Raw genomic sequence first — 25,349 nt, 5'->3', positions numbered from 1 at the left:
GTGGAGGGAGGCAAAGGGAGAGAAATGGGGGACATCTGTAATACTCTCAATAAAAGTAAAACATAGTTCATAGAACTAAAAAAAAAAAAAAAGGAATATTTACTCCCATGTAGGCATGTAAAATATAGATGAATTTGTATAAGCGTTTCAGAGTTTATAAAGGGTCTTTAACTTTCAACTCACATTTTTTCATAATCACCCTATCAGGTAACAAATACTTCTCCCCTATTAATGAGGAAGCTAAAAGTAAAAATACTGGGTAAAGGTCACAAATCTAACAAAAAACAGGCTTTGATTCTGGTAGCTAATAACTTGAAATATCTAGTCCATGTACATACATATTTTAACAAAAATTCGCCAACCTTTTCACATTTTAATATCTTTATTTACAAAAGATGCCTATCTCCTTTAGCAACTAAAATAATGTGAAATTACTGAGAAGTTGTACACCTAGTGGTCACTGGACTTGTCATTAAGTTACCTTAGAGGCTGATGACTTTAAAATAGGGGTGGGGAACCTTTTTCCTATCAAATGGGTATTTATAACATCATTCTTGGGCCATGCAAAATTATCAACTTAAAAGTTAGCCTGCTATATTTCATCAAACATTTAATTAACTCACCCCTAATGCCTTGGCAGAGCCAGATCAAATGAAGTTCCCCACCCTTGCTAAAAGCTAGTTCATAAATTCCTTCCTTAAAAGTAAAGTCAGCCCTAGTTGGATTGGCTCAGTGGATAGAGCATCAGCCTGAGGACTGAAGGGTCCCAGGTTTGATTCTGGTCAAGGGCACATGCCCGGGTTGTGGGCTCGATCCCCAGTCGGGGGCATGCAGGAGGCAGCCGATCCATGATTCCCTCTTATCACTGATGTTTCTATCTCTCTCTCCCTCTCTCTTACTCTCTGAAATCAATAAAAATATTTTTTAAAATAAAAAGTAAAGCTTAGACAGATGGATAAACAGCTACAACAGACAAAAGCATAACTATGCAAATTGTCGGGAGGGGGACCTAAGACATCTGAAATTCAGAACTATAGTTTGAAAATCACTAATTTCATCCAAATCCCTCATTTTTCAGGTGAGGAAACTGAAGTCCAGAGGGGTTTCTTGAACTGCCCAAGGACACATCACTATTTAGTGATACAGCCGGGACTAAAACTGAGGTCCCCTGACTCCTGGTCCAGAATTCTTTCTACTATCTCACAAGGAACATACAAATAAAAGTTGATCATAATTAACTCACAAGACCTCCACAATGTGTTTGTCATAGTGAACTTTGTTGTGAAATACCTGCCTATGCTAACTCAGTTTAGCAGTGAAGAGCTGGGCTCTGGAGTTCAAATACAGGCTCTAACATTTACCATGTGACCTTGGGCAAGTCGCATCACCTCCCTGCCTCAGTTCCCTCATCTTTAAAGTGGAAATTAAAAATACTCTTCTTATAGTTTACATGAAATAATGTCTATAAAGCACTTAGGACAGTGCCTGTATATGGAAAGCTCTCAATTCATGATGATGATGATGATGAATAAGCATAAGAATCATCATCCAAGCAAAAGTATAGCTTCTTGAAAACATATCACAAAGTATTATCATTAAACATGTATATTCTCTAAGAAAGAATGGTATGATTAGTAGTAGTCTTTTAAAGATTCAGAAACAAATATTTAAAAAGTTAAATAGACAGGATTCAGTCATAAAACCTCTACAGCATTTAAAATAGCAAAAGTGCACTTCAAGATTTTAAAATAATTTATATTTGTACTGTATTTACAATTTATAAAGTACATTCACATATATTATTTCAACTTATTGTCCCATGAATTCAACAAACACGGCATTTTTTCAACTACTACATATGCCAGATAGTATGCAATTTACATATTCATTACCCTTTTAACATTCAATAACCACTAGCTGTTATTAGAGGCAGTAGTATAATACAAAAAAATAACCTGATATCCGTTCCAGACAGAGCCTCATCAGTACCACCTATTAAGGAGGAATGACATGCTTGGATAAATAAATAAGATGCAGCAATTAGCACAACGAAAGGAACACCTCAAGTGCCCCTGAAAATGTGGTTAGCAGTAGTAAGGAATTGTTGTGTGTATGTAGAGAATATTATTGTAATCAGGTCAAGAAAGCACCATTACTGTGACTTACAGTACTGTTGGTTAAAGAAAATAATTTTGGGTAATGGTGCCTATTATACTCTATGTGCTGTTTCACAAATTAAAATATACAACAATTTTTGCAGATCTAGGGTCAGTCTTTACTGGAGGTAGTAGGTAGAAAAGTTGAAACAAAACCACTTAAATATAAAATATGTGTAACACAAGACAATTTATATAATTCTCATCTGAGGCCTCTGACTACCCTGTGAGGAGGTAAGATTAGGTACTACTTCCATTTCACTGATGAGGTAATTGAGGCTCAGAGAAGTAAACAGTTAAAATCACAAAGAGAAATTATAGCAGAAAAGGACTAAACCTAGGTTTTCAGAATTAGTTTTAAGTGTTCTTTTGAACCCATCCACAATGCATTTCAGAACATTAGTATCTTTTCCAGGTCCATTATTCAGTACCCTTAAGACTAGAGCAGGTGACCACTGGCCGGTGTGGCTCAGTTGGCTGGGTGTCGTCCCATGCACCAGGAGGTTGCCGGTTCAATTCCAGTCAAGGGCACAAGCCCAGGTTGGGGGTTCTACCCAGCTGTGCAGAAGTGAAGGAGGCAGCTAACAGATGTTGCACTCGCACATGTTTCTCTCTTTTCTCTCTCCCTCTCCCTTCTTCTCTCTAAAAATCAGTAAGGTAATCTTAAAAAAAAAAAAAAAAGGGACTATAGAGATGGTGATACTTATGTCACTACACCCAACACACCACATGAGTTACTTCATTTAACCATCAGAGAAATGAGGGCTCAAACTAAGTGTGTCTCTCAATAAAATATTGTATTCACTAATAGTATAAATTCAAATAATATAATAATGCATTTGGCTTACTATTTAAGTAAACTATAAGCAAATTTTTTCTTTAACATTCTAATACATAAGAAGCAGATTCTGACTGATTTCACTATTCAACCTCACTGTGTAATAAAAACAGGCGTTATTTTCAACAACAATACTCAATCTTCTGATTTAACTGACATGGCCTAATTCTTTGCAGCCTCCCACACCAAAGAGCACTTTTTTAGAGAGAACCAAAAATCAAGCTGCCCAAGATTTAAGGAGAAAAGCAAAATTTTTAAATTACCAGTGGCTTAAGTGGACAGGTCACTTGCTAGTCTTATTCTAGATATCTCATCTATTATTTAAGCTCATAAGCAATAACTTTGTCACTACTTAAAAGCAAGTACCATTTCTAAGACTGCAATATAGTTAATCCTCCTAAAATTACATATTACTATGTTCAACACACCTAAAAGTATAGGAACCTTATTATTATGTGGTTCCAATTGGGGCATTTTTTACAGTAAAAGGAACTCTATTAATAACTATGCTGGGACAAATGCGCTCAAACATGACTGTCCCAGAAAAAGTGGGGTATAAGTCACCCTACATAAGAGCAACTATTTTGAATTGTATATAATGACTTATTCTCTGTATATGCTTAATTCATGAGCTTTAAGTTTTGTTCCAGATCTAATGATTATCCTCAACCTTGAAACGAAGGTCACCATTTTACAGACATCAGGCCAGAGTTAAGTTTTATTTTCAAATAAACATTTGCTTGAAGAAAAAAACAGATCTACATATTTCAAAGAAAATAATCTTGCAAAATATCACCAAATTTCAGACTTATCTCTTTAAAAGTTCTGAATACTGATAAACTGATAACCACAAAACTACTTCTTAAAAAAAAAGTCACTGTCTTTCAAAGGAAAAACAAGAATAAAAGTATTGAAAAGTTTTCAGTAAAAACTAAACAAAATGATAAAAGATAAGAGGAAACCATGATTAAAGGAAATTCTGGTTAGTATTGTTATGGCTTTCCAAATGAAACTGGCATTAGCTGTACAACCTATGAGACAAAAGAATGCTTTGTTTTAATTTGTCAAGCTGTAAATAACTACTAACAGACCCATGCTTTGAACTATAGTACTTTAATGAAAGGCATTATTTGAATATAATTATGATTCCCTAAGGCAGCGATTTTCAACCTTTTTCATCTCATGGCACACATAAACTAATTACTAAAATACTGTGGCACACCAAAAAATACATTGTATTTTTGCCAATCTGACAAAAAAAAAAAAAGGTATAATTTTGATTCATTCACACCAGATAGCTATTATTGTGTTGGCTGTTGTCATTTTTTTATTTGACAACCTAAGGGAAAAAGAGGTCAGTGCCCGACTAAAGAGTCAGGTATTGCATATTTTAAAAATTCTTGTGGCACCCCTGTGTGCCTGCCGCAGCACACCGATTGAAAATTGCTGCCCTAAAGCAATAGGTGTTCCAAGCGTTAGTTTCTCTGATTTAAACCCAACCAAATCACAAAGTTGGAAGGGGTCTCAGTCTAGATTCTTGACCTTATGCTATCCAATAAGGCAGCCACTAACCACCTTATGCTATCCAATAAGGCAGCCACTAACCACATGTGGCTATTTGTCTTTTAATTAATGTAAAGTTAAAAACTAAGTCCCTCAGCACACCAGTCACATTGCCAGTGTGTCAGAGCCCCTTGTGTCTTTGATACCACAGATTATTCCAGAGTATTTCCATCATGACAGAAAGTCCTATTGGGCAGTGATGCTCTAGACCTAGGCTGCTCTGGATCTTTGCTTGAACATCCCCAGAGGGGAGAAACTTGCAAATAGCACAATAACACACATTCTGTTTTTTGCAAGTACTGTCGGAAACTTTCCCTCACACTCAGTCAAATCCAGCTTCTATGTCACATCCACCACACATCCCCCCAAGTTCGTCTATTTGGCCTTCAAGTAAATCTTGGCAGCGCTAACTTAATTCCACTTAAAAAGTTCTGCCCCTCACATGTACTAAGACCCAAGGTCCTCCCCATCACAGAAAGATACACTTTCCAACGAAATAGTTCCAAGTTTCTACCGGCCTCCTGGTGTTATACTAACTCACCCACGTGTCCAGGAGTAATGTACGTTCAGGATGGGCTCCTAGTGTCAGGATTACATCCCCACCCCATGGTTGGTCAGACCAAGTGTCTTGATTTTTAATTTAAAAAACAAGGTCCCAGTCCCTCTGAATTGCTGAAAGCGTGGAGGCCGAAATGAATTACACTTAACATGTAACTGACCAGCGCCTGGTGCTGTTCTAAACATTTAACGTGTATCGCCCTCATACAACCCTCACGGTTCCGAGCCACACTGTTACTGTCCCCATTTTACGGGCCAAAAGCACGCGGCCACGGACATGCTTTCCCTGGGGGTCGCAGCTGTAGGTTCACCCCGCGGAGAAGAGCCCATCTTTTCCCTTTTTTTTTTTTTTTTTTTTTTTTGGATGTTACACTTCTAACGCCACCTAACCCTTCTCCCACCCCGCTCACAAAGCAAAAACTTCCTCCTTTACGGATTCTTCCTCCCAAAACTCTGCCTCGGGGGACACCAGGGAGGCGCTTCTTATACCCCAGCAAACCCCGCTCCGGCTCGCCGCCCGCTCCCCGCGCCCCACGCCCACCCGCCGGCGGGGAGGAGCCAAGAGCCAACTCCACACCCCGCGGGAGAAGCCGGACCCACGCCGGGCCAGCCGCTCCCTCTCCCTCTCCCCACCGTCCGCCCTTCACCCTCCAGGGCGGCCGCCCCCGGGCAGAGGCCAGGGCGGAGCTGGCGCCGAGGCCCCGACGCGGGGCTCGCAGCGCCGTGTCTCCCCCCCCCCCCCCCCCCCGGGTTCCCGGTCTCGCCCCGCCCGCCCCCGCCCCGCCCCCCACGCCACCAACAACCTCTGCTTTAAGCACACTTGTCGGCACGGCTGCGCGTCCCGCGTGGAGAATGTGGGGATGGAGGCGGCGCGGTTTCTGCTGCTGCGGCCCGGGACACGCTGGGATAGGGGCGGGGTGGGGGTGGGGCCGAGAGTGTAGAAAGGGGAAAAGTGGTTCAGCGGGAGCGGGGGTCGCGGCGGGGGTGGGGGCAGAAGCGTGAGTCCGACTCTCTCTGTGGGGCGTGGGTTGCTGGGACCAAGGAAAGAGCCCTACAGACGCCCCCACACAGGCGGCCCCGGAGCTGGAGCTGGAGCTGGCGCATGCGCGCTCGGCCAGGTGGCGCGCGGTCTCCTTCCCTCCCTCTCCCCCCCGCCCACCCCCACGAGCCACTTCCGCCACGCTCTCTGGGGGCGGGGCGTCGTGGAGGGGGCGGGGCGTCGTGGAGCGCGCGAGCGGCGCTCTCCCAGCGCCTTGGGAGTGGCCGCTGGGCCCCGGGCGGGCGACCTTGAACCTGGAGTCAGGTCTTACAGCGGGGGCTGCCGGGAGAGGAGTGGGTAGGCGCTGAGAGCCAAAGGGTGCTCCTGGGCCAGGCTTGGATTCTGTAAGAGTGGAGCTGAGAGGGAATCAGTGACCGACTACTGGAAGTTTGTTTTCAAGTTCAGGTCAGAGATTGGCCCCTGTAACTTGGTCTTCAGGAAATGAGCCAGAGAGGGTTTTTAGAATGGTGAATTGAAACGAGGAGATGAGAAAAGACCTGCCGCCCCCAGAGTACCGCAGTGCCTAGGGTGGACTGGAACCCTCTCTGGAACTTGGAACACCAGCTTATTCGCTGCAGCACTGCCCTCCCTGCCCCTGCACAGTCATTAGAGAGGTGGAGGGAAAGATGGTCCACAATGAAGTCTTTCATTCTACTGGTGTTACCAAACTCGGGCATTTAAGGACCCACATTTTTATTATTGAAATTTTTCTGTATTTTTCCTTAATTTTGGCCTGTTCCTCCTTATTTTTAAGTCTTGCACCCCCTCTCCCCACTATTAAACTGTACATCCTGTTCTCTCACATTTGATTGATACAGGTGTAGTTCTTTAAATAATAGGGTGGTAAGACAATGATTTTGGTTACTTTATTCTTTATATTATATGGTCTTGCTAGTTATATTAACATTCTTTTCAGCTGCTTAGGGAAGACGAATAACCATGCTTATGTCTACTCGTATGATGTGAAATAGTATAACACACCTCATAGAAATTCAACTAACCTTCAGGACTTCTTAAGCGTTACTGCTTCAGTTTTTTCTGCCTATAAATATTTGTGTTCTGAAATAACCCCTTCCTTCCCTTATTTGCTTACAATGTTTAAAATAGCAGTTTATTTGGTTATTTCCTCTGTGGTTGTAGTTGTGTGTAGTTGTGTTGTAGTAGCTGCCTAGTTTTTGTGTTTAGTTTACACTCATATACCTAACATTTCAATATTTGTTAAATACTTCAAGTTCCAAAAGAACCAATATATGTAGGATGTGAAAGCTCACTATAATGTATAAGTCAGCTCAATTCAATGCTGGGCAAAGTGTAGAACATAAGGAAAAGTAACAAAATTGTCGTAATTTCTTACAAAGGAAGACTGCTTTACTATACAATAGTTGAAAAGTCCTTTCAAATACATTACCAAGAAAATAGAAAATTAAGAGAAAAATTATTACATCTAAGGAAATATAACCCAAAGCAGATAATTTCAATTAAAATTATGTTCAATTGATGTTGCCATAGTAGTTCTTGCACAGGACTTCTACCTGCGTCACATGGAGGCCAGATTTGACCTACTTTTTCAGAATTGAACCCAGATCTTCTTACTCTCAGGCTTCTGGTGTCTAACCAACATACAATCACGCACAACAGGAGTTAATGAAAGTGAGCCATGGAGAAAGGAAACTGAGTTAAATAAGACTCTGGTTGAAGGAGCTAAAAAAATTCACTCTTAGGAAATTGTAAATTGTGCTGTTGGCAGAGATCTTAGCTTTGAAGTCACATGTGCTATTCTAATGTTGCTACCTCCTGGAACCTATTAAAATTCATTTTTAAGATTTTGATTTAGCCATAACTTCGTAGTTTGTTAGCACTGCTGTACACAGAGGGTCAAAAATATTTTCCATTAAAAACTAGTTTCCATTAGATTAACATCAAATATCCTAAAATATCAATGCTGCTAGTGTATCTTAATCATAACAAAGCTAAAACAAGCTGTGGCTGAAATTAAGTCACTGAGGACTACCACCTCTCGGAAAACTATGTGATTTCCAAAGCATGTGGAGAAAACACATCAGGAGAGCAAGTGAATTGATTACACCACAAGAATGTCTCCATCCCTTGAACAAAGCTGGTAAAGGAAAATGAAGCATTGTTACTGTAGACTTTTACATTTCCCTGACATAATAACCTTCACATGGATTCACTAGTGCAAAGAGAAAGTAAACATACCTAAGTAAAAATGCCCCTTGGCATCTTAAAAGAATGGCTAGATTAGGTAATAAAAGAAGCCCTAATTCTCCAAAGAATAGCAGAAGTCATGCCTAATATGGAACCACTAGTGGCCCGGTGCACGAAATTCGTGCACATTAAAAGTGGGACCCAGAGTCAATTCCCCGCCCACCCATATGTGCTTCAAAATTGCATGAGACCCAAAACCAGGCACCGCTCCCCCCCATTGGGTTAGAACCAGACCCGGCCAGTCCCGCCTTTGTCAAGCCCCGCTGGGCAGGGGGCGTAGCCTCAGTTCCCCAGGCCCAGCGCCAGGATGGGGGGCATGGCCTGAGGTCCCCCAGATGGGGTGGGGGTGTGCCTTGAGGTCCCCCATCAAACCCCGCCAGGTGGGGGACACGGCCTGAGATCCCCTGTCACGCCCCCGCTGGGGGGGGCACGGCCTGAGGTCCCCCGTCAAGCCCTGCCAGGTGGCGGGGCGCAGCCTTAGGTCCCCTGGCCCAGTGCTGGGGTGGGGGGGTGCAGCCTGAGGTCCCCTGTCAAGCACCACCTGGTGGGGGGCATGGCCTGAGGTCCCCTGGCCTGGCACTGGGGCAGGGGGAGCAGCCTGAGGTCCCCTAGCCCAGCACCAGGACAGGAAGCACACCTTGAGGTCCCCCGTCAAGCCCCACCAGGCGTGGGGCATGGCCTCAGGTCCCCTGGCCTGGCGCCGGGGCAAGGGTCCCGGCCTGAGGTCCCCCGGCGTGGCGCCGGAGTAGGGGGTGAGGCCTGAGGTCCCCTGGCGTGGCGCCAGAGCAGGGGGTGAGGCCTGAGGTCCCCCAGCCTGACGCCAGCGTGGGGGGCATGGCCTGAGGTCCCCTGTCAAGCCCCATGGGGGCAGAGGAGGGCATAGCCTCAGGTCCCTGCTGATTGCTCCTTAAGGCTTCTTAAGGCAGTGATGGCGAACCTATGACACGCGTGTCAGCACTGACACTCGTAGCCATTTCTGATGACACGCAGCTGCTGAGGTTTATTAAATACAATTATATATAACAATTATACATTTATGTTATTTAAACTATAAATATCGCGAAATAATGTTTTTTCCTCAAAGTGACACACTACCCGAGTTATGCTCAGTTTTTTGGTGAAGTTTGACACACCAAGCTCAAAAGGTTGCCCATCACTGCCTTAAGGGAACTTGGCCTCAGCTATGGGTGCAGCCATCTTTGTGATGAAGTGATGGTCAATTAGCATATTCCCTCTTTATTAGATAGGATTCTTGTGATAAAGTGGTTTCTTCTCCTCATGTAAATGTCATAGGGATAGTTCACCTGCAAATTTTAACTCTTGTGATCCATGACTCTTATTAGGATACTTGTGGAGGCATTTTCTTTCCTACATATCAATTATTTTACCCTTTTTTATATTTGTCTTAGATTTACTAGTATAATGCTTATATAGTAACCATGGCTAGAGCTGCATATTGTTTAGACTTGCATATTGCATTATTGCTATATTCAGTTAATTTCCTGATATTAAGAACTATTTTTCTTGCAATCTCAAAGGTGCCTTATTTTAGTTTTAGAACAAGTTGTTTCAACAAAAAAAGATTACTGAGTTCTGTGGTACCTAGATAAGTCACTTAACATCTTTGGGCTTCAGTTTCCATATCTGTAAAATGAGGTGATCAAACCAAATAACTAAAACCTTGCAGCCCTAACAGTCTGTGCTCCTTTAAAACAGTTGTACAGAATAATTTCAGCATTCATATTTGTGCTACCAAAAATTACATGAATAGATATGCAGGGCTCTTGCTTTAAGCCGATCATCAGAGTTCAACTAGTAATATGCATTTCAAAAGAAAGACCATGTGAAAAAATATGTACTAATCAAATACGCTGATACCTGGGAGGGTACATTACATAATTATTCAGAGTGTAATCAAATCTGCTACTCATGCTCTGGCCAGTATGCTCAGTGGTCAGAGCATCTGCCCTTGCATGAAGGGTGGTAGGTTCCATTCTGGTCAAGGGCACATACCTGGGTTGCAGGTTCAATCCCTGGTCCTGGTCCAGACATGTGTGGGAAGCAACCAATCAATGTGTCTCTCTCACATCAATGTTTTTCTCTCTCTCCCCCACTCCCCATTCCCTTTCACTCTCTCTAAAAAAATCAATGGAATAAATACCCTCATCCTCTGGTGAGGATTAAAAAGTAATAATTAGCTTCCCATGCCTTCCAATTATATTTATATATTTCAAAGTAGGAAGAGCAAAACATGATGAGAGAAGAAATGCAGTACTGCCCTAGTCGGTTTGGCTCAGTGGATAGAGCATCGGCCTGGGTACTAAAGGGTCCCAGGTTCAAGTCTGGCCAAGGGCACATGCCCGGGTTGTGGACTCGATACCCCCAGAGGGGGTTGTGCAAGAGGCAGCCAATCAGTGGTTCTCTCTCATCATGATGTTTCTATCTCTCTCCCTTCCTCTCTGAAATCAATTAAAAATATATATTTTTTTTAAAAAAGAATTGTAGTACTGAGCAGCTTGTAGAACTATAATCATGATCCATCCTCTTAGGAACCCTTCATTGTAGGTTTAATACTCTGGGGTCTTTTAAAATTAGTGGTTAGCTGCTGGGAAAATGATGTTTTTGAGATTCAGAGTAAGAAAGGAATCTTAGAATATCAAGGTTTCAAAGGGCCCTGAAATCTCTAGACACATGGAAACTTTGTTGCTCCCATTTCCATGAAATCCAATATGTAATACTTCTTGTACTAGGAACAAACAACTTTTACTTCTCCCCCACCCCCCGAAGATAAGGTCTACTCACTGAGGATGAGTGATGGGTGCTAATTATTTCATTCATTCAACAAATATTTATTGTAGGTCCCACCATATGTCTGAGATCATTCTAGGAGTTGCAGATATAGCAGTGAACCAAAAAATAAAATAAAAAAAAATTCATGTCAGCATGAAACTCATATTCTAGTAGAAGTTGGACAATAAACAAAATAAATACCTAAATTATATATGTGTAGAAGCGCATGAGTGTTACAGGGGGGGGAAATGATCCAATAGGGAAGGGATATGGAATGATATGAAGCACAGGAGGGGTGGAGGATTGTGGATTTTAAACTGAGGAAGGGGTGTTAGAATAATGACTTAAAGAAGGTGAAGACAGCTGCAGATAGCTAAAGAAAGAGCATCCCAGGCAATGAAAATGACCCATGCCAAGGCCCAGAAGTGGAAACAGGCCTAGTAAGTTGCAATAATGGCGAGGGGTCATGTTAGCTGAAGAAGGGTGACCCAGGAAGAAAAGAGTGTAATGTAAGGTTATAAAGATATTAGAGGGGGCAGATGGCAGAGAGCCTGTATGCCGGGACTGGGAGGCTACTAGCAGAGGATTGACATGATTTTACTTCGGCTTTAAAATAACCTGTAGAGTTACAGGTCCTATTGCAGTTACTCGGCCAAGAGATGATGATAGCCTGTACGTGGGTTGTTAAAGTAGATGCCATAAGACACGGTTGGATTCTGGATACATTTTGAAAATCAATGCTATTTACTGACAGATCAGAATCGAGGTTCTTGAGAAAGAGAGGAATCAAGGAAGACTAAGTCTGACAAACTGGAAAGATGAATTTTCCATGAACTGAGATGAGAAAGACTGAGGATGGAGTGTGTTGGGTGGGTGTAAGAGATCAAGAATTCAGTTGTAGGTACCAATAAGTAAGTTCAGTGTTCATATTATCTGTAATGTTTTTGTCATGATAAGTGGGTTCTTATAGAAATGAAGGAAAGCCCAGCCCAGTGGTTGAGCATTGACCTATGAACCAGGGGGTCACAGTTCAATTCCCAGTCAGGGCACATGCCTGGGTTGCCGGCTCAATCTCCAGTGTAGGGTGTGCAGGAGGCAGCTAATTAATGATTCTCTCTCATCATTGATGTTTCTATCTCCTTCTTCCTTCCTCTCTGAAATCAGTAAAAATATATTTTAAAAAAGAAATGAAGGAAAGTTTGTATTTGTAACTTTTTATAATAATCATTTAATTATATTCCAATCCTGCTCCCAGACTAGAGGTCTATCTAGACATGTATAACATATGTGAAGGAATAATTTACTTTTGTTGTAAGAAGACGTGAAGAAAGTTGAACATCCCCTGTAAAAAAAATAATAATAATAACTTTTGGGGGGTAAGTCAGTCAGTCAATACCTGGAAGTAAAGTAGAGACAAATATGTAGAAACATCCAGTCCCCCAAAGTATTTTCATTGAAATATTTGAATGTAAAACTGAATATATTCAGTGAATTTTTTGAATTACTGCCTCCATTTTATTGCATATGCATTTTTTTATTGCGCATGGGAACAGAGCCAAAAATTAATCAGTGCCATGAGTGAAATAAACCACAGTATGGTTAATGCAACCTGTTATTCCTAGTTCACACTCTGAAGCTGGATGCAATAAACCTATTTTGATTAAGGAGTGCTCAGATCAATTGTTAAATAGTGATCAGGGAACTATATCCCCATATTTGACCAAGTCATTTTTATTTTTAGCTTTTTATAGATGCAGCATAAGCTATATTTTCTCTTTTTAGGCTATATTTAAAATAACCATATTAATTTAGTCAGATATAGTGAAGAAAATATGGGCTTTGGTGCCACTAACTAGCCATAATACCCTGGACAAATTATTCAACCTGTCAGAAAATATGTAACTATTACACTGTAAAATAGGAACAAGAACACCTATGTGGTAGTTGTTATCAGGATTTAAATGAAAAGTTCCTGACACGTTGAAAATGTTCAGTAATTTATAGTTAATGTCTTCCAGTTTTTAATTAGTTATTAAATAATTTTATGATGTTTGTATTTTTGATGTATTAGACATCAAAATAAATTAAATACAAGATCCCATATCATGTTTTAGGGTTTTATATTTTCTGAATTCAATAAATATATGTCAATGTGACAATTATTTTTTTAACAAACATTTATTGAGGACCCTTTAAGCACATCAGTCATTCTTAGGCCTTGGAGAAATAATGATAAATAATACAGAGTTTCTGCCCTCAAAAAGACTTCTTACTGATAAATTTAGGAGTGACAAAGGTATACAAATGAGAGCACTGGTGCTATGATAATACAGAGTGGCCAAAAGTAGGTTTACAGTTGTCCACATGGAAATTAATGTAATAATTTATAAATAATGCAAGAATAAACTCTGTTTCATGTACTCACAGCTGTAAACCTACGTTTGCTCACCCCCGTTTGTACCCAAGATGTCAGCTGAGATCTCCGTGCATCTAAGTCCTAAGTTGAGATTGGCTCACCTCCATTCCTCCTCATTTGCAGGCCCAATGCCCAAATCAAGATACCAGGGGAGCTAATGTTCGCACAGTCCCCTCTTGCTCTGAACTTCCACTTGTGCTAAATTCATCAAATTGTGGATGACCTGCCAACTGTCCTTGTTCCACAAACATTCACTCCTATGTGGAATTTAAACCTGTTTCTAGAGTTCACCCCAAAGCTTTTTCACAGAGCTCTGTGGAGGAACAGCTGATTTTACTAAAGTTTTAAAATGATGAAAAGTGGTTTACATCGCAGAAGCACAATATAATGTAAATGCCTATTGTAAAAAGTCCCCTTGCCACACACTATGTTTCTCTACAGTGCCCCCTTTCTTTCCATTCTATCTTTTTCTGCTCTTCCCCACCTGCAAATCCCTAGTAATTTCTAATTTAAAGATAAATTATCTTTTTTATTTTTCTTAGATTCCAACAGCCCCAGACCTTTGAAGGCTTACTAATAAATTTTTTATACAATTTGGAGATCATTGCCTTCAAAACTATCATCTGTAATATAAATTATCTTACTTTCCTATGTGTAGATTATAACAGACACAAAGCAGGGAGTAATTATTTGAAGACATTACGTGTTGACGGAAAAGAAAAGGTGTCAAGACAGGCAACCTCTCTGAGCCTCACTTGCTTCATTCATGAAATGAGGATGATACAAACTTCTAAGTCTTATTGTGAGGATTATGTGAAAATATAAAGTACCTGGCACATAATATGCACTTAGTAAATGTTGGTTTTCATTATTATGACTATCAGGAAGATGGCTCAAAAGCTGAGTCTTGAAAGATGAGTAATCGTTGAGCACAATGAGGAAGGATAATATAGGCAGAGGGAGCAGCATGAGCAAAGTCGCAGTGTGTTAGAGGGAATTTCATGTTACTCAGCATGATAGGATCATAGGGTGTAAGAAGGGAAGGCAGAAACTTGGTAGAAGCCAGATCAAAGAAAGTCTTATGCATTATGTTAAGGAATTATACTTTAATTTTTTAAAATGGGGGACCTTGGAAATATTTTTTTTAATGCAATGACATGATTAAATTTACTTGGTAGTAACTTGGCAGTAACGTGCAACAAAGGATGGAAGGGTAAAAAATTGGAAAGTCCTAACAATTCAGGAAAGAGATGATATGGGCTGGTGCTATGTCAATGCAGTATGAAATGATAGAAGGTGACAGGAAAAATACTAAATGGGAAAAATACTAAGAAAGTAGAATTTATAGGACTTAGCCATTGCTATGGAAGCAAGACAAAGAGAGCAAATGCAAGGATGGTTCTAAGATTTCTCAACTTGTTGAGTGGCAGGTTAGACATTTTGAGTTTAAGGTAACCACACAAAATTTCAGGTGGCTGTAACCAGTAGCAAAATGGACTATTCAGACAGAATGGTAGAGATGGAAGCTAGAATAATGTCTGGAGCCCAAGAGAGTAGCTAGACATCTAGATTTGGGAACTAGCAGCATACAGCATACAACATACAATATTCTACACACATCACTTAGATATGGAATTTAGCTCCGTTCCTAGATTTGGAACTAAAAATATTCTCACAGAATCTGTGTGGTCACAACTGAAGCCAGTAGGAGGCAGTGAAGTGCCCAAGAGAGCATGCGTTGAACAAAGAAGTGAATCAAAGGTTGGGTTCTAGACATCCGTATTCTATGAGAGAGGGGAAGGAAGTGTCTTACAAAAGAACACCGAGAAAGTGGTAGTGTCACAGAAACCGGGAGAGCAGAGAGATTCAGAGGGTTAATGGGACTCAAATGAGAATTAGAGCTAATTGGACTTAGCCAGTTCAAAATAACCTTTGGCAAAGCAGCCTCAATACAGAGATTAGAAACTTGGCTGTAGTGATTTGAAAAGAGAAAATAAGGGAGTTGAAAAATCAAGTGAGTTATTCTTTCCAAGAAAGTGGCTTGTAAAAATAAATAGAGTAGCTAGAGAAATATTCAGAATCACAGGATAGATTTCCAAGATCAAGGACTTGACCTTACTTATAAGTTTTGGAGAAGAAATTGGTAAAGAGGGAACGATTGAACACTTGAGACAGAAGAGGGCCAATGACAAAATCTCTAGGATGTAAAGGGAATTAGATACTGGAAGACATGGGAGGGTTTTCGATCAATAGATTGGAAAGTAAGATGAGCCTTAAAATGGAAATGGGATAGACTGGAGAAATGAATAAGAACTTGAGGCAGTTCATATTAAATGACTCCAATTTTCCCCGTAAGAAAATGGGGATGCTGAAAAAGTAGGAGTGATATAGTAAAACGAGTATGAGGTGATGAAGTTTTATTGAACCACTGGGGAATGGGAGAGAGATAACTAAGGACTTTGAAGTTGAACATAGTCAGTCCAGGGAATAGAGCAGTGGTCCTCAAAGTGTGGTTGCAATATCTACATCTTGTTAGTGAAAATTTCAGGCCCCACCCCACACCTATAGGATCAGAAACTCTGAAAACTGATCTAAAAAATCTGCTTTAATAAGCCCTCCAGGTGATTTTGAATTTAACTAATGTTTGAGAACAACTTCTGTAGGGTTTGTGACTTCCCCCAATTAGCAACTAAATGATAAAGCATAAACTATGCCACTCAATCACATTCTCGTCATCTTTAGTATCATTTTCCATATTATAGTAAAATACATTTATTCAGAAAAATATTCTTAAGGATTTTAAAAACTTTGCTGGTTTCTCTCTGAAAATGGGTGTCATATAAGGTTTAAAAATCTAAACAAAAAGAATCCTTTCTTCCAAATTTTACAAAGCAGATATGTACTATAAAATATTTTTCCTTCTCTACTCAATTTGTACATTTATAATAGAGAAAACTAAAATTATTGTTCACGGCATCAAAAGTATTCAGTAATTCACTGTATAGTAGCAGTTCTCAAATTATATTCCTGCATTAGTATTATCCCATTGTAACTAAATAGTAGTGATCATTTCTCAATTCATGGGGAGAGTGTTTATGAATTTTCTCGATTTTAAGTATTCTCCCATAAATTTTTCTTAAACTTTTGGCCCTTGCAACTGATTATCTTGCAACAAGTGCTAATAGATTACAAAATAAATGTACAAATAGTAAATGAATAATAATGAAACATAAAGTGAGCCAGTCAAGCTTAGTTTGACAGTTTTTCTATAACTGTTCATGGCTGAGATTTTTATATTACATACTAATAATACAGTCATTTTCTACTACCATTATCCCATTAATGTTGCCTTTGCACAAATATTTGGAGCTTAACTTGGAACTATTTTCAGGATCTGAGCAAAGTTATTTTGATTACCTTAAACAATGGAAAAGCTAACAGTCATAGTCTGGAAGTATCTTAAAGACTTATTTTATAGCCAAATATGTAGGTGGGTGATTAAGAAGAGAGGTTAGTTAGTCACAAAGCCTAGAAAAAGTAGAATTAGAATAAATTGGCATGACAGGTTTGTTTACTGTGGAGAGGGGTGGGAAAAGATAGATGGGTCAGGCTACCAGCGTCCTAATATTATTCAAGAATTCAAATTAGGTACCTAACTCCCTTTATCTTGATAGTTTGGCTTCCGTGAAGCTTCCTGAATGATATGATGATCAAGCTGATAGGAAGGTTCCTTTCGCCCAACAGTTATGTTTCCTCATGCCAATCAATAACTCAGCATTTGGGACTTTATGCTGGGTCTCTTATGAGATAGAGTGAGTCAGCTCTGGAACAGTGATGATGTTGCCAGGTGACAACTGGGGAGCCAAACCCCAAACTCCAACTTTACCATTATAGGCTCAGACAGCCCTCCTTGGCAGCACCCTAACCTGGAAACCTGCCTGTCTTACAGGAAACAGATAAATTAGCATGTATTCATTCACTTCCTAAAGGATTATGTGCTTTATGGAAGTATTTTAAAACACAAGGAACTTAAAGTGGATGAGAAACTGGTAAATGACTTTTATCAGTCTTGATGATGTGGTGGGGTTGTAATTGTGTATTGAACAATCATGCACTTGAGTTTAGCAGTTAAAGGAAGGAAGAAAACAAGATGGAAGATGGGAAGGGTAATTGGATAAATAAAAAGAGATTTGGTTGTTTTGTTTTGAGGTTCTCCCCTCCATACCCGCCCATGAAAAGGACACTAGATCAAAAGAAGCCAGTGGAAACAGAGATATGAAAGTCATGTGGTAGAAGGGGGATGAGAGATATCCAGACTCCCCAAGAAGATTTGGATTGTAAGGCAAAGGAGCAGGTTTTGTTTGCTTGTTTGTTTGTTTTTTCTGGGGAAGACTCCTTCAAAATTACTCTGAAATATAACATTTAGAGGCAAAAATGACAAAATTGAAGCTACCTTACTTTGGGCACATCCTGAGATAGCAGGCTTCTTTGGTGGGGGAGGAGGAGGAGGAGACAAATAATGCTCTGAAAAATAGATGGTAGTATAAAAAGAGGAAGACCATAGGCATGAGTCTACAGGAGCTGAGCATCACTGTTGAGGGCAGGACATGGTGGACATGACTCATTCACAGGGTGCCAGGAGTCAGACTAAACAGCACATAACACATACTTTTAAATGCATAACCTTATTATTATAGAATGCCTCTCTTTCATCTGATCAGGTATCTCTCAACTTTTTATTTACCAGATATGAATTAAGTCCTTTTCAAATTAAAGGAAGAAGAAAGATGTGATCCCTGTCCTAGGAGAGCTTACAGTCTAACAGGAGAAATCTATACTAATAAAAGGGTAATATGCTAATTAGACCGGGTCGACCAGACATCTTCTGGATGTCCGACTTCCTTCTGGACAGTTAGAGGGCGACCAGGCTGGCAAGGGGACAGTTAAGAGGTGGCCAGGCTGTCAGGGGGGGCAGTTAGGGGGAGGTCAGACCAGCAAGCAAAGGCAGTTAGGGACAATCAGGCAAGCAGGTGATTGGTTAGGGGCAATCAGGCAAGCAGGCAGGTGAGCAGTTAGGAGTCAGCGGTCCTGTATTGCGAGAGGGATGTCTGAGTACCGGATTAGGCCCCATCCCCCAGGCCAGTTAAGCTCTGGTAAAATAGTTTCTCCTGAGGGCAGGTAAAGGCAGTGCAGAGTTCAGCTGAATAGAGTGCTCTGGGTGTATTTCAAAACGTCTGCTTTTCCCATCTTTCTGTGGGAAGTTCCAGGGTAGTTTTCTCTGATCTTCACCCTGAGAACCTAATGAGTCTCCTGAAGGTAAAACTAGTGACTGTAGGGAGTCCTCCTTTGGGTGGGTCCCAGGAGTTTTTGTTTCTCAAGCTGGTCCACAAGCCTAGTCTCCAGCAATTACAGATACCCTTGAAGTGCTGCTACTGGCTCCACTGGTGGTTTCTGTTCCTGGTGCGCTATGATTTTCTGTCTCTCCAGTGTTTGGGGCAGTGGTTTGCCCTATAACCTCAATTCTCTGATGGATCTAAGAAGAGCTGTTGATTTTCAGTTCATTCAGCTTTTTTCTTGTGAGGAAGGAAGGGACAACGTCTAATCTTTTGGACTGGAAACTGGAAATTTATTTCACTTTCATATATAGAAATAATCTGTGAATATTAGAACTCTAATATTCACTCTAGCAGTTGAAGCCACTCTAGTGTTCAATGGTAGAATGACACACTGTTTAACATCAGATATAGTTGTTAAACCCCCTGGGTGTTAGGTTATTTTACCTGAATCATCCACCCATCTGAGTTCATACTTACTCATCTGTAAAATAAGAGTAATACCCATCCTTCTTAAATCACAGGCTTAGTGGGAGGTAAACTACAAATATACAAAAAGACATTGAACAAGAAAGAAGTGTCACAAAAACTCAATGAACAAGAAAGCAATTTCTGTGCTTCTTTTCCTTATACTGTAGCCTGTAAAAGTAAACATTTCAAATGAGTCATGCATTGTTCAACCCAAAACCTTTTTAAACCACTGTATTAATTACAAAAATATTCTTTGCTTTTAAAATATATTTCTTAGTTGAGTAATTGCTTTAAAACTAAGGTAGAGTTTAAATCTGAATAGGTATGATCTAATGACAGGCAATTGTAAAGCTTTAGTGTAGAAAACTAATATTATATTATATATTATTGAGTGCATTTGTTAAAATAAATATTATATAAAACAGAAGTAGATTCCATATGAATAATGAAAATACCTGAGATTTTTAGTAATATAATTGTCTAGGATTTTTAAAAACTTTATTAAGGTATAATTTATACATTACAACATTCAATTCTTTTTATTATATGGTTTTAGTAAGTTCACTGAATTGTGTAACTATCATCATAATCTAGTTTTAGAATGTTTTCATCACCCCCCAAAATTCTTTTTTTTAAAAAATTCTTTATTGTTGAAAGTATTACAAATGTCCCATTTTCCCCCATTGACTCTCTCCAGCCTGTTTCTCCACCCCCAACCCCCACCCCAAGCCTCCAGGACCCTATTGTCTGTGTCCATGGGTTATGCATATATACATACAAGTTCTTTGGTTGATTACCTCCCACTCACCCACCCTCCCCCACCTTCCCTCTGAAATTCCACACTCTGTTCCATGCTTCCATGTCTCTGGATCCACTCCGTTCATCAGTTTATTTTGTTACTTAGATTCCACATATGAGTGCAATCATGTGATATGTGTCTTTCTCTGACTGACTTATTTCACTTAGCATGATACTTTCCAGGTCCCTCCAAACTTCAAGTTATACTACAAAGCCACTGTAATCAAAACAGCCTGGTATTGGCAAAAGAACAGGCATAGAGGAACAGAAGAGAGAACCCAGAAATCTACCCAAGCCATTATGCTCAATTAATATTTAACAAAGGAGGCAAGAGCATACAATGGAGTCAAGACAGTCTCTTCAATAAATGGTATTGGAAAAATTGGACAGATACATGCAAAAAAAAATGAAACTAGACCACCAACTTACACCATATACAAGAATAAACTCAAAATGGATAAAAGACTTAAATGTAAATCAGGAAACCATAAAAATCCTAGAAAAAAACCATAGACAGCAAAATCTCAGAATAGGTTTACAGATACATATCCTAGGGCAAAGGAAACTAAGGAGAAAATAAACAAATCAAAAATAAAAAGCTTCTGCACAGCAAAGGAAACCATCAACAAAACGAAAAGAGAGCCCACTGTATGGGAGAACATATTTGGCAATGATACATCTGATATAAGGAAGACAAAAAATCCAATTAAAAATTCTTTATATCCATTTACAGTTAATCTCTGCTCCATTTCTCAGCCCTAAATGAACACTAATTTACTTTCTCTTTATGTAGATTTGCTTATTCTGAACATTTTATATAAATAGAATCATATATTACGTAGTGGTTTGTGTCTGGATTCTTTCATTTAGCATAATGCTTTCAAGGTTCACCTTCTAGCATTTATCAGCATTTCATTTCTTTTTATTGCAGAATAAAATTATTTATTGAATGGATATACCACATTTTGTTTATCTATCTACCAGTTGATGAATAGTTGAGTTATTTCCACTTTTTGACTATTATGAATAATGCTCTTATGAATAATACATATACACATTTGAGTATAATTTTTGTGTAGATATCTGTTTTTATTTATCTTGGGATAATCCTAAGAGTAGAATTGCTGAGTCATATGGTAATTTTATGTTTAACATTTTAAGAAACAGTCAAACTTTTTTCCCAAAGTGGCTGAACCATTTAATATTCCTACCAGGACCCTGGCAAGGGTTTCTCAATGGATAGAGCACCAACCTGCCCACCGAAGGGTCATGGATCTGATTCCAGGTCAAGGGCATGTACCTCTGGGTTGCAGGTTTGATCTTGGCCCAGGTCAGGTTGCATATGGAGGCAATCAAACAATGTGTGTCTCTCACATCAATGTTTCTCTTTTCCTCTCTCTCTCTTTTTCTCTCTCTCGCTCTGCCCCTCAGTAAGGATTAAAAAAAAAAAAAATTAAATAAAATAAAACATTCCTACCAGCAATGTTTGAGGGTTCTGGTTTCTCCACATCCTATTTTCTATCTGGTTATAGGCATTTTAATGGGTGTGAAATTATTTCTCATAGTGCATTTAATTTGCATTTCCCTAATGACTAATGACGCCAGACTTGTGATACTTGTTAATATTTCAAGAAAGGCATATAAAGCCACTTACATACCTTCTTTGGTGAAATGTGTATAACACCAAAATTAAAGAATTACAGATACATTATTTAGATTCAATTTGTTTTTGTTAAAGAATTGCACATATGCATTAAACATAATTGTAGTACAGTTCATTATCTTTAAACTTATTAAATAACTAGAGGCCTGGTGCACGAGAGGGCGCAGGCCAGGCCGAGGGACCCCACCGATGCATGATCAGGGCTGAGGAGGGACATGGGAGATTGGCCGACCAGGGAGGGACCGCGGAAGGGCTCCAGGGCATGTCCGGCCTGTCTCACTCAGTCCCGATTGGCCAAACCCCAGCAGCAAGCTAACCTACCAGTTGGAGCATCTGCCTCCTGGTGGTCAGTGCACGTCAATAGTGACTGGTCGACCGGTCAACTGTCTGCCCCCTGGTGGTCAGTGCACGTCATAGCGAGCGGTTGAGCAGCCTTAGCATATCATTAGCATATTACGCTTTGATTAGTTGAACGAACGACCAGATGACTGGACACTTAGCATATTAGGCTTTTATTACATAGGATAACAACACAACAGAATATCAACATTGACTTGCTAAAGTCCTCACAGCAAGGATCCTGTCTCATCTTGGTATTTCCTGCATCTAACATTGAACCTAACATTGCGTCTAACACATTTCATGGGTTTAATGGATGTTTATTAAATGGTTTACATTCAAGTTTGAAAATCCAGACTGTGTGAAGTTGTGTTTTTGTTGTTGTTGTTGTTGTTGTTGTTTTAACGTTGCCAGGGGTTCCAGTGGGATGCCTCCTTGGCTTTGGGAAACATGGCAATATAAGGGTACAAGCTGTAGATTCAGGTTGTCTGGCTTCACTCCTTTCTGTGTGCACTTGAGAATATTACTTAGCCTCCTTTATTAGGCCCAGGTTCCTCACGGAGTAACTATACTTGCGGCACAGAGTTGTAATGAGAAGTAGATGGGGATATCCATGCAAAGCTCTTAGCATAGTGCCTGGTCACAATTAGTGCTACTAAACATTAGTTACTATCACTGTGGTTGTCAGAGTCTGAACAGCCAGACTTCAGCTATAGCTTTGATTAACAGAGAGATAAGTTAGCTGCTTCCACCCCTCAATTTCCCCTTAAAATATGTTTATATGTGTATGCTTTCTTTTGAAGCCAATACACACAACATTACAAATATTCAAAAGATGATATGTAAAGAGAAATGTTTTAAAGAGATTGGCAACTAAATACAATGTGGTATCTTTATCACGAATCCTTGCATATTAATACGTATTACTTTATTATATTCTAGCATATAATCCCCAAGTATAACTTTTTCCCCCTAATGCATCTTAAATCTTCATCTCAAAGTCAGGCGGCCCCTCAAAAGAGCGCCTCTAACTTTCACACCAATAGTCATCTAGAGTTCCAAATTAGTCTTTCCTCCTTGTATCATGAATAGCTATCTTTTATTGAGTGCTTAGGAGGCATGTGCTCAAACACACTTGATCTCTAATCCTTACAACAACCTAGAAAAGTAGGTATCATTTGCCCCATTTTACACACAAAGAAAAGTAGGTATCATTTGCCCCATTTTACACACAAAGAATTTGAGACTCAAGTGGTTGTATAATTTTCTCAAGTCACACAACAGATAGAGCTTAGATTTAACCCAATGTTTGTGTGACTACAGAGGTGTCTTCTCTTGCAGAAAAGGAGTTTCAAGTTTTTTTTTTTACCAAAACAAACTGTAAAGAAATTTCTAATTGGGCATAACAAGTCACTGAGATACCTGGACTGTGAGATAGAGTTTGGCGGACTGAATATGGGATTACGTGGATAGGAATGATGCTTAGAAAAATGAGTGATGGACTTCACATGAGTTTTTCCTCCTCTTCCATTTTTCTGCTACTCCTCACCCCACAGTTTCCTCCTCTGTTTATCTTTATGCTAATAAATGGTCCAAAGTAGGAGCAGAAATGAACAAGATCAGCATTGGAAGCAGAGAGAAGTGCCCAGATCCTAAAGTGACTTCTTTTTTCTCTTCTCCTTTTCCCTTCCTCTTTTTCCTATTTCTACTTTCTTTCTCCTTTCTATGTCTCCTGGTTTCTTTCTTTTACCCTCTAAATTAAGGAGGTGAAAAAAGGAGATACACAGGAAGGGAGGGAGGGAGGGAGGGAGGAAGGAAGGAAAGAAAATATGGAGTTGGGAGGATGGTAAAAATGGGGAGAAATATTGGCAGTGGTCAGGTCTTAGGGTACAAGTCAAGGTTTTCTCTCCTCTTTCTTTGCTGCTACTTTCCCATCACTGGTTATGTCTCTAGTAATAGAACACCTCTAGTCTCAGTAAGTGGTAACCAAGGAAGAGTGGGTAAAGCTACTTGTCAACTGATGTTTGGTCATTAAAGGATCTAGATAAGATGGGCTCAAATCCCTACTCCCAAGGCTTCTCCAAATCCCAAGGAGTTGATAGTCTTGTGGTCTCCAGTTCTAACTTCCTGATTCCACTAAATTTGGCTTCTCCCCTCTGTCTTATATATTCTTTCATCTCAATTTCTGCATCTCTTTACACCTGGAACTCAGCCCCTTTCCCTGATGTTTATTACTTAAAAACACCATTCTCACAAGGCCTCTTTGTGTAGAGTGAGCTTTACCGAAGGTAAGGAGAAATGAAGAATTACAGTGCAGCACAAACAACTTAAAATTGAATACAATACATCCCTGTCTTTAAAATGCTTGCAGCTGTACTAATTCCTGCAACCTTCTTTGAAATTCTTTTTTTTTTAGAAAGATGAATTTCTGTAGAGATAGGACAATGATAGATGTACAGTTGTGTGATAAAGCAAGTGTAACAAAATATTAATGTAGAATGTAGGTGGTAAGCAAATGGGTGTTCACTGTAAAAATTCTTTCAACACTGCAGTTTGTTTGAAAAATTTTATAATAAAATATTGGGGGGGGGGGGGAGGAATCCCTTCTGTCTCTCTGCCAAGTCATTTAGTCATCTATCCTACATACACTCCCTCTCTTCAAGTCTGGATTTTCTCCACAGTAGGGAAACCCTGCCAAAATTTCTGTTCATTTCTAATGGAAAACAGTTCAACTTTCTTTGTTGCATTATCTCCTACTATTCAGACCTTTATTATCTTCTCACCCAAGCTGCTTAAAGTCTTCTCCTAAACAGAGATTTCCTTAAGAATTCTTAAAGAGCAGGAACTATCTTATATATTTTATGTACTCTTTAATGCATTTAGTAGTGCCTGTCCATAAGAGATGCTGAATATATACAAGAGGGCATATGAAGCTGAGAAAAGTAGGTCTAAGTCCTGGATCTGTCACTAATTATGTGACCTTGGACTCACTGTAATAACTTCTCTGAGTCCATTTGCAAGTTTCCTAATCTGAAAAATACATATGGTTGTTTTTTTGTTTTTTGGGTTTTTTAATTTAATTTAATTTTATTATTTATTTTTATTTTTTAAAGTATTACAACTAGTAGTACATATGTCTCCTTTTTTTTTCCAATTGAC

General features: G+C 39.7%; 2 protein-coding genes across 11 annotated transcripts in view; one reads left to right on the top strand and one right to left on the bottom strand.

The window, feature by feature from the left end:
- The window catches only part of SUPT3H (SPT3 homolog, SAGA and STAGA complex component), a gene marked incomplete at its 3' end in the record, with an annotated part of 452,601 nt that extends 446,358 nt beyond the window's left edge, over positions 1–6,243 (bottom strand). For all 4 annotated transcript variants that reach the window (XM_079780447.1, XM_079780446.1, XM_079780448.1 and 1 more), the window contains exon 1: positions 5,919–6,243. The remainder of the gene's footprint in view (positions 1–5,918) is intronic.
- Positions 1–25,349, top strand: part of RUNX2 (RUNX family transcription factor 2) — a gene marked incomplete at its 5' end in the record, with an annotated part of 330,125 nt that overhangs the window by 50,687 nt on the left and 254,089 nt on the right. The gene's annotated exons all lie outside the window — the stretch shown is intronic.

Source organism: Cnephaeus nilssonii (genome assembly GCF_951640355.1).
Source record: "Cnephaeus nilssonii genome assembly, chromosome: 9".
Taxonomy (NCBI): Eukaryota; Metazoa; Chordata; class Mammalia; order Chiroptera; family Vespertilionidae; genus Cnephaeus; species Cnephaeus nilssonii.
Note: the sequence above shows the minus strand (reverse complement) of the source record. Positions and strands in the feature narration are given on the sequence as shown.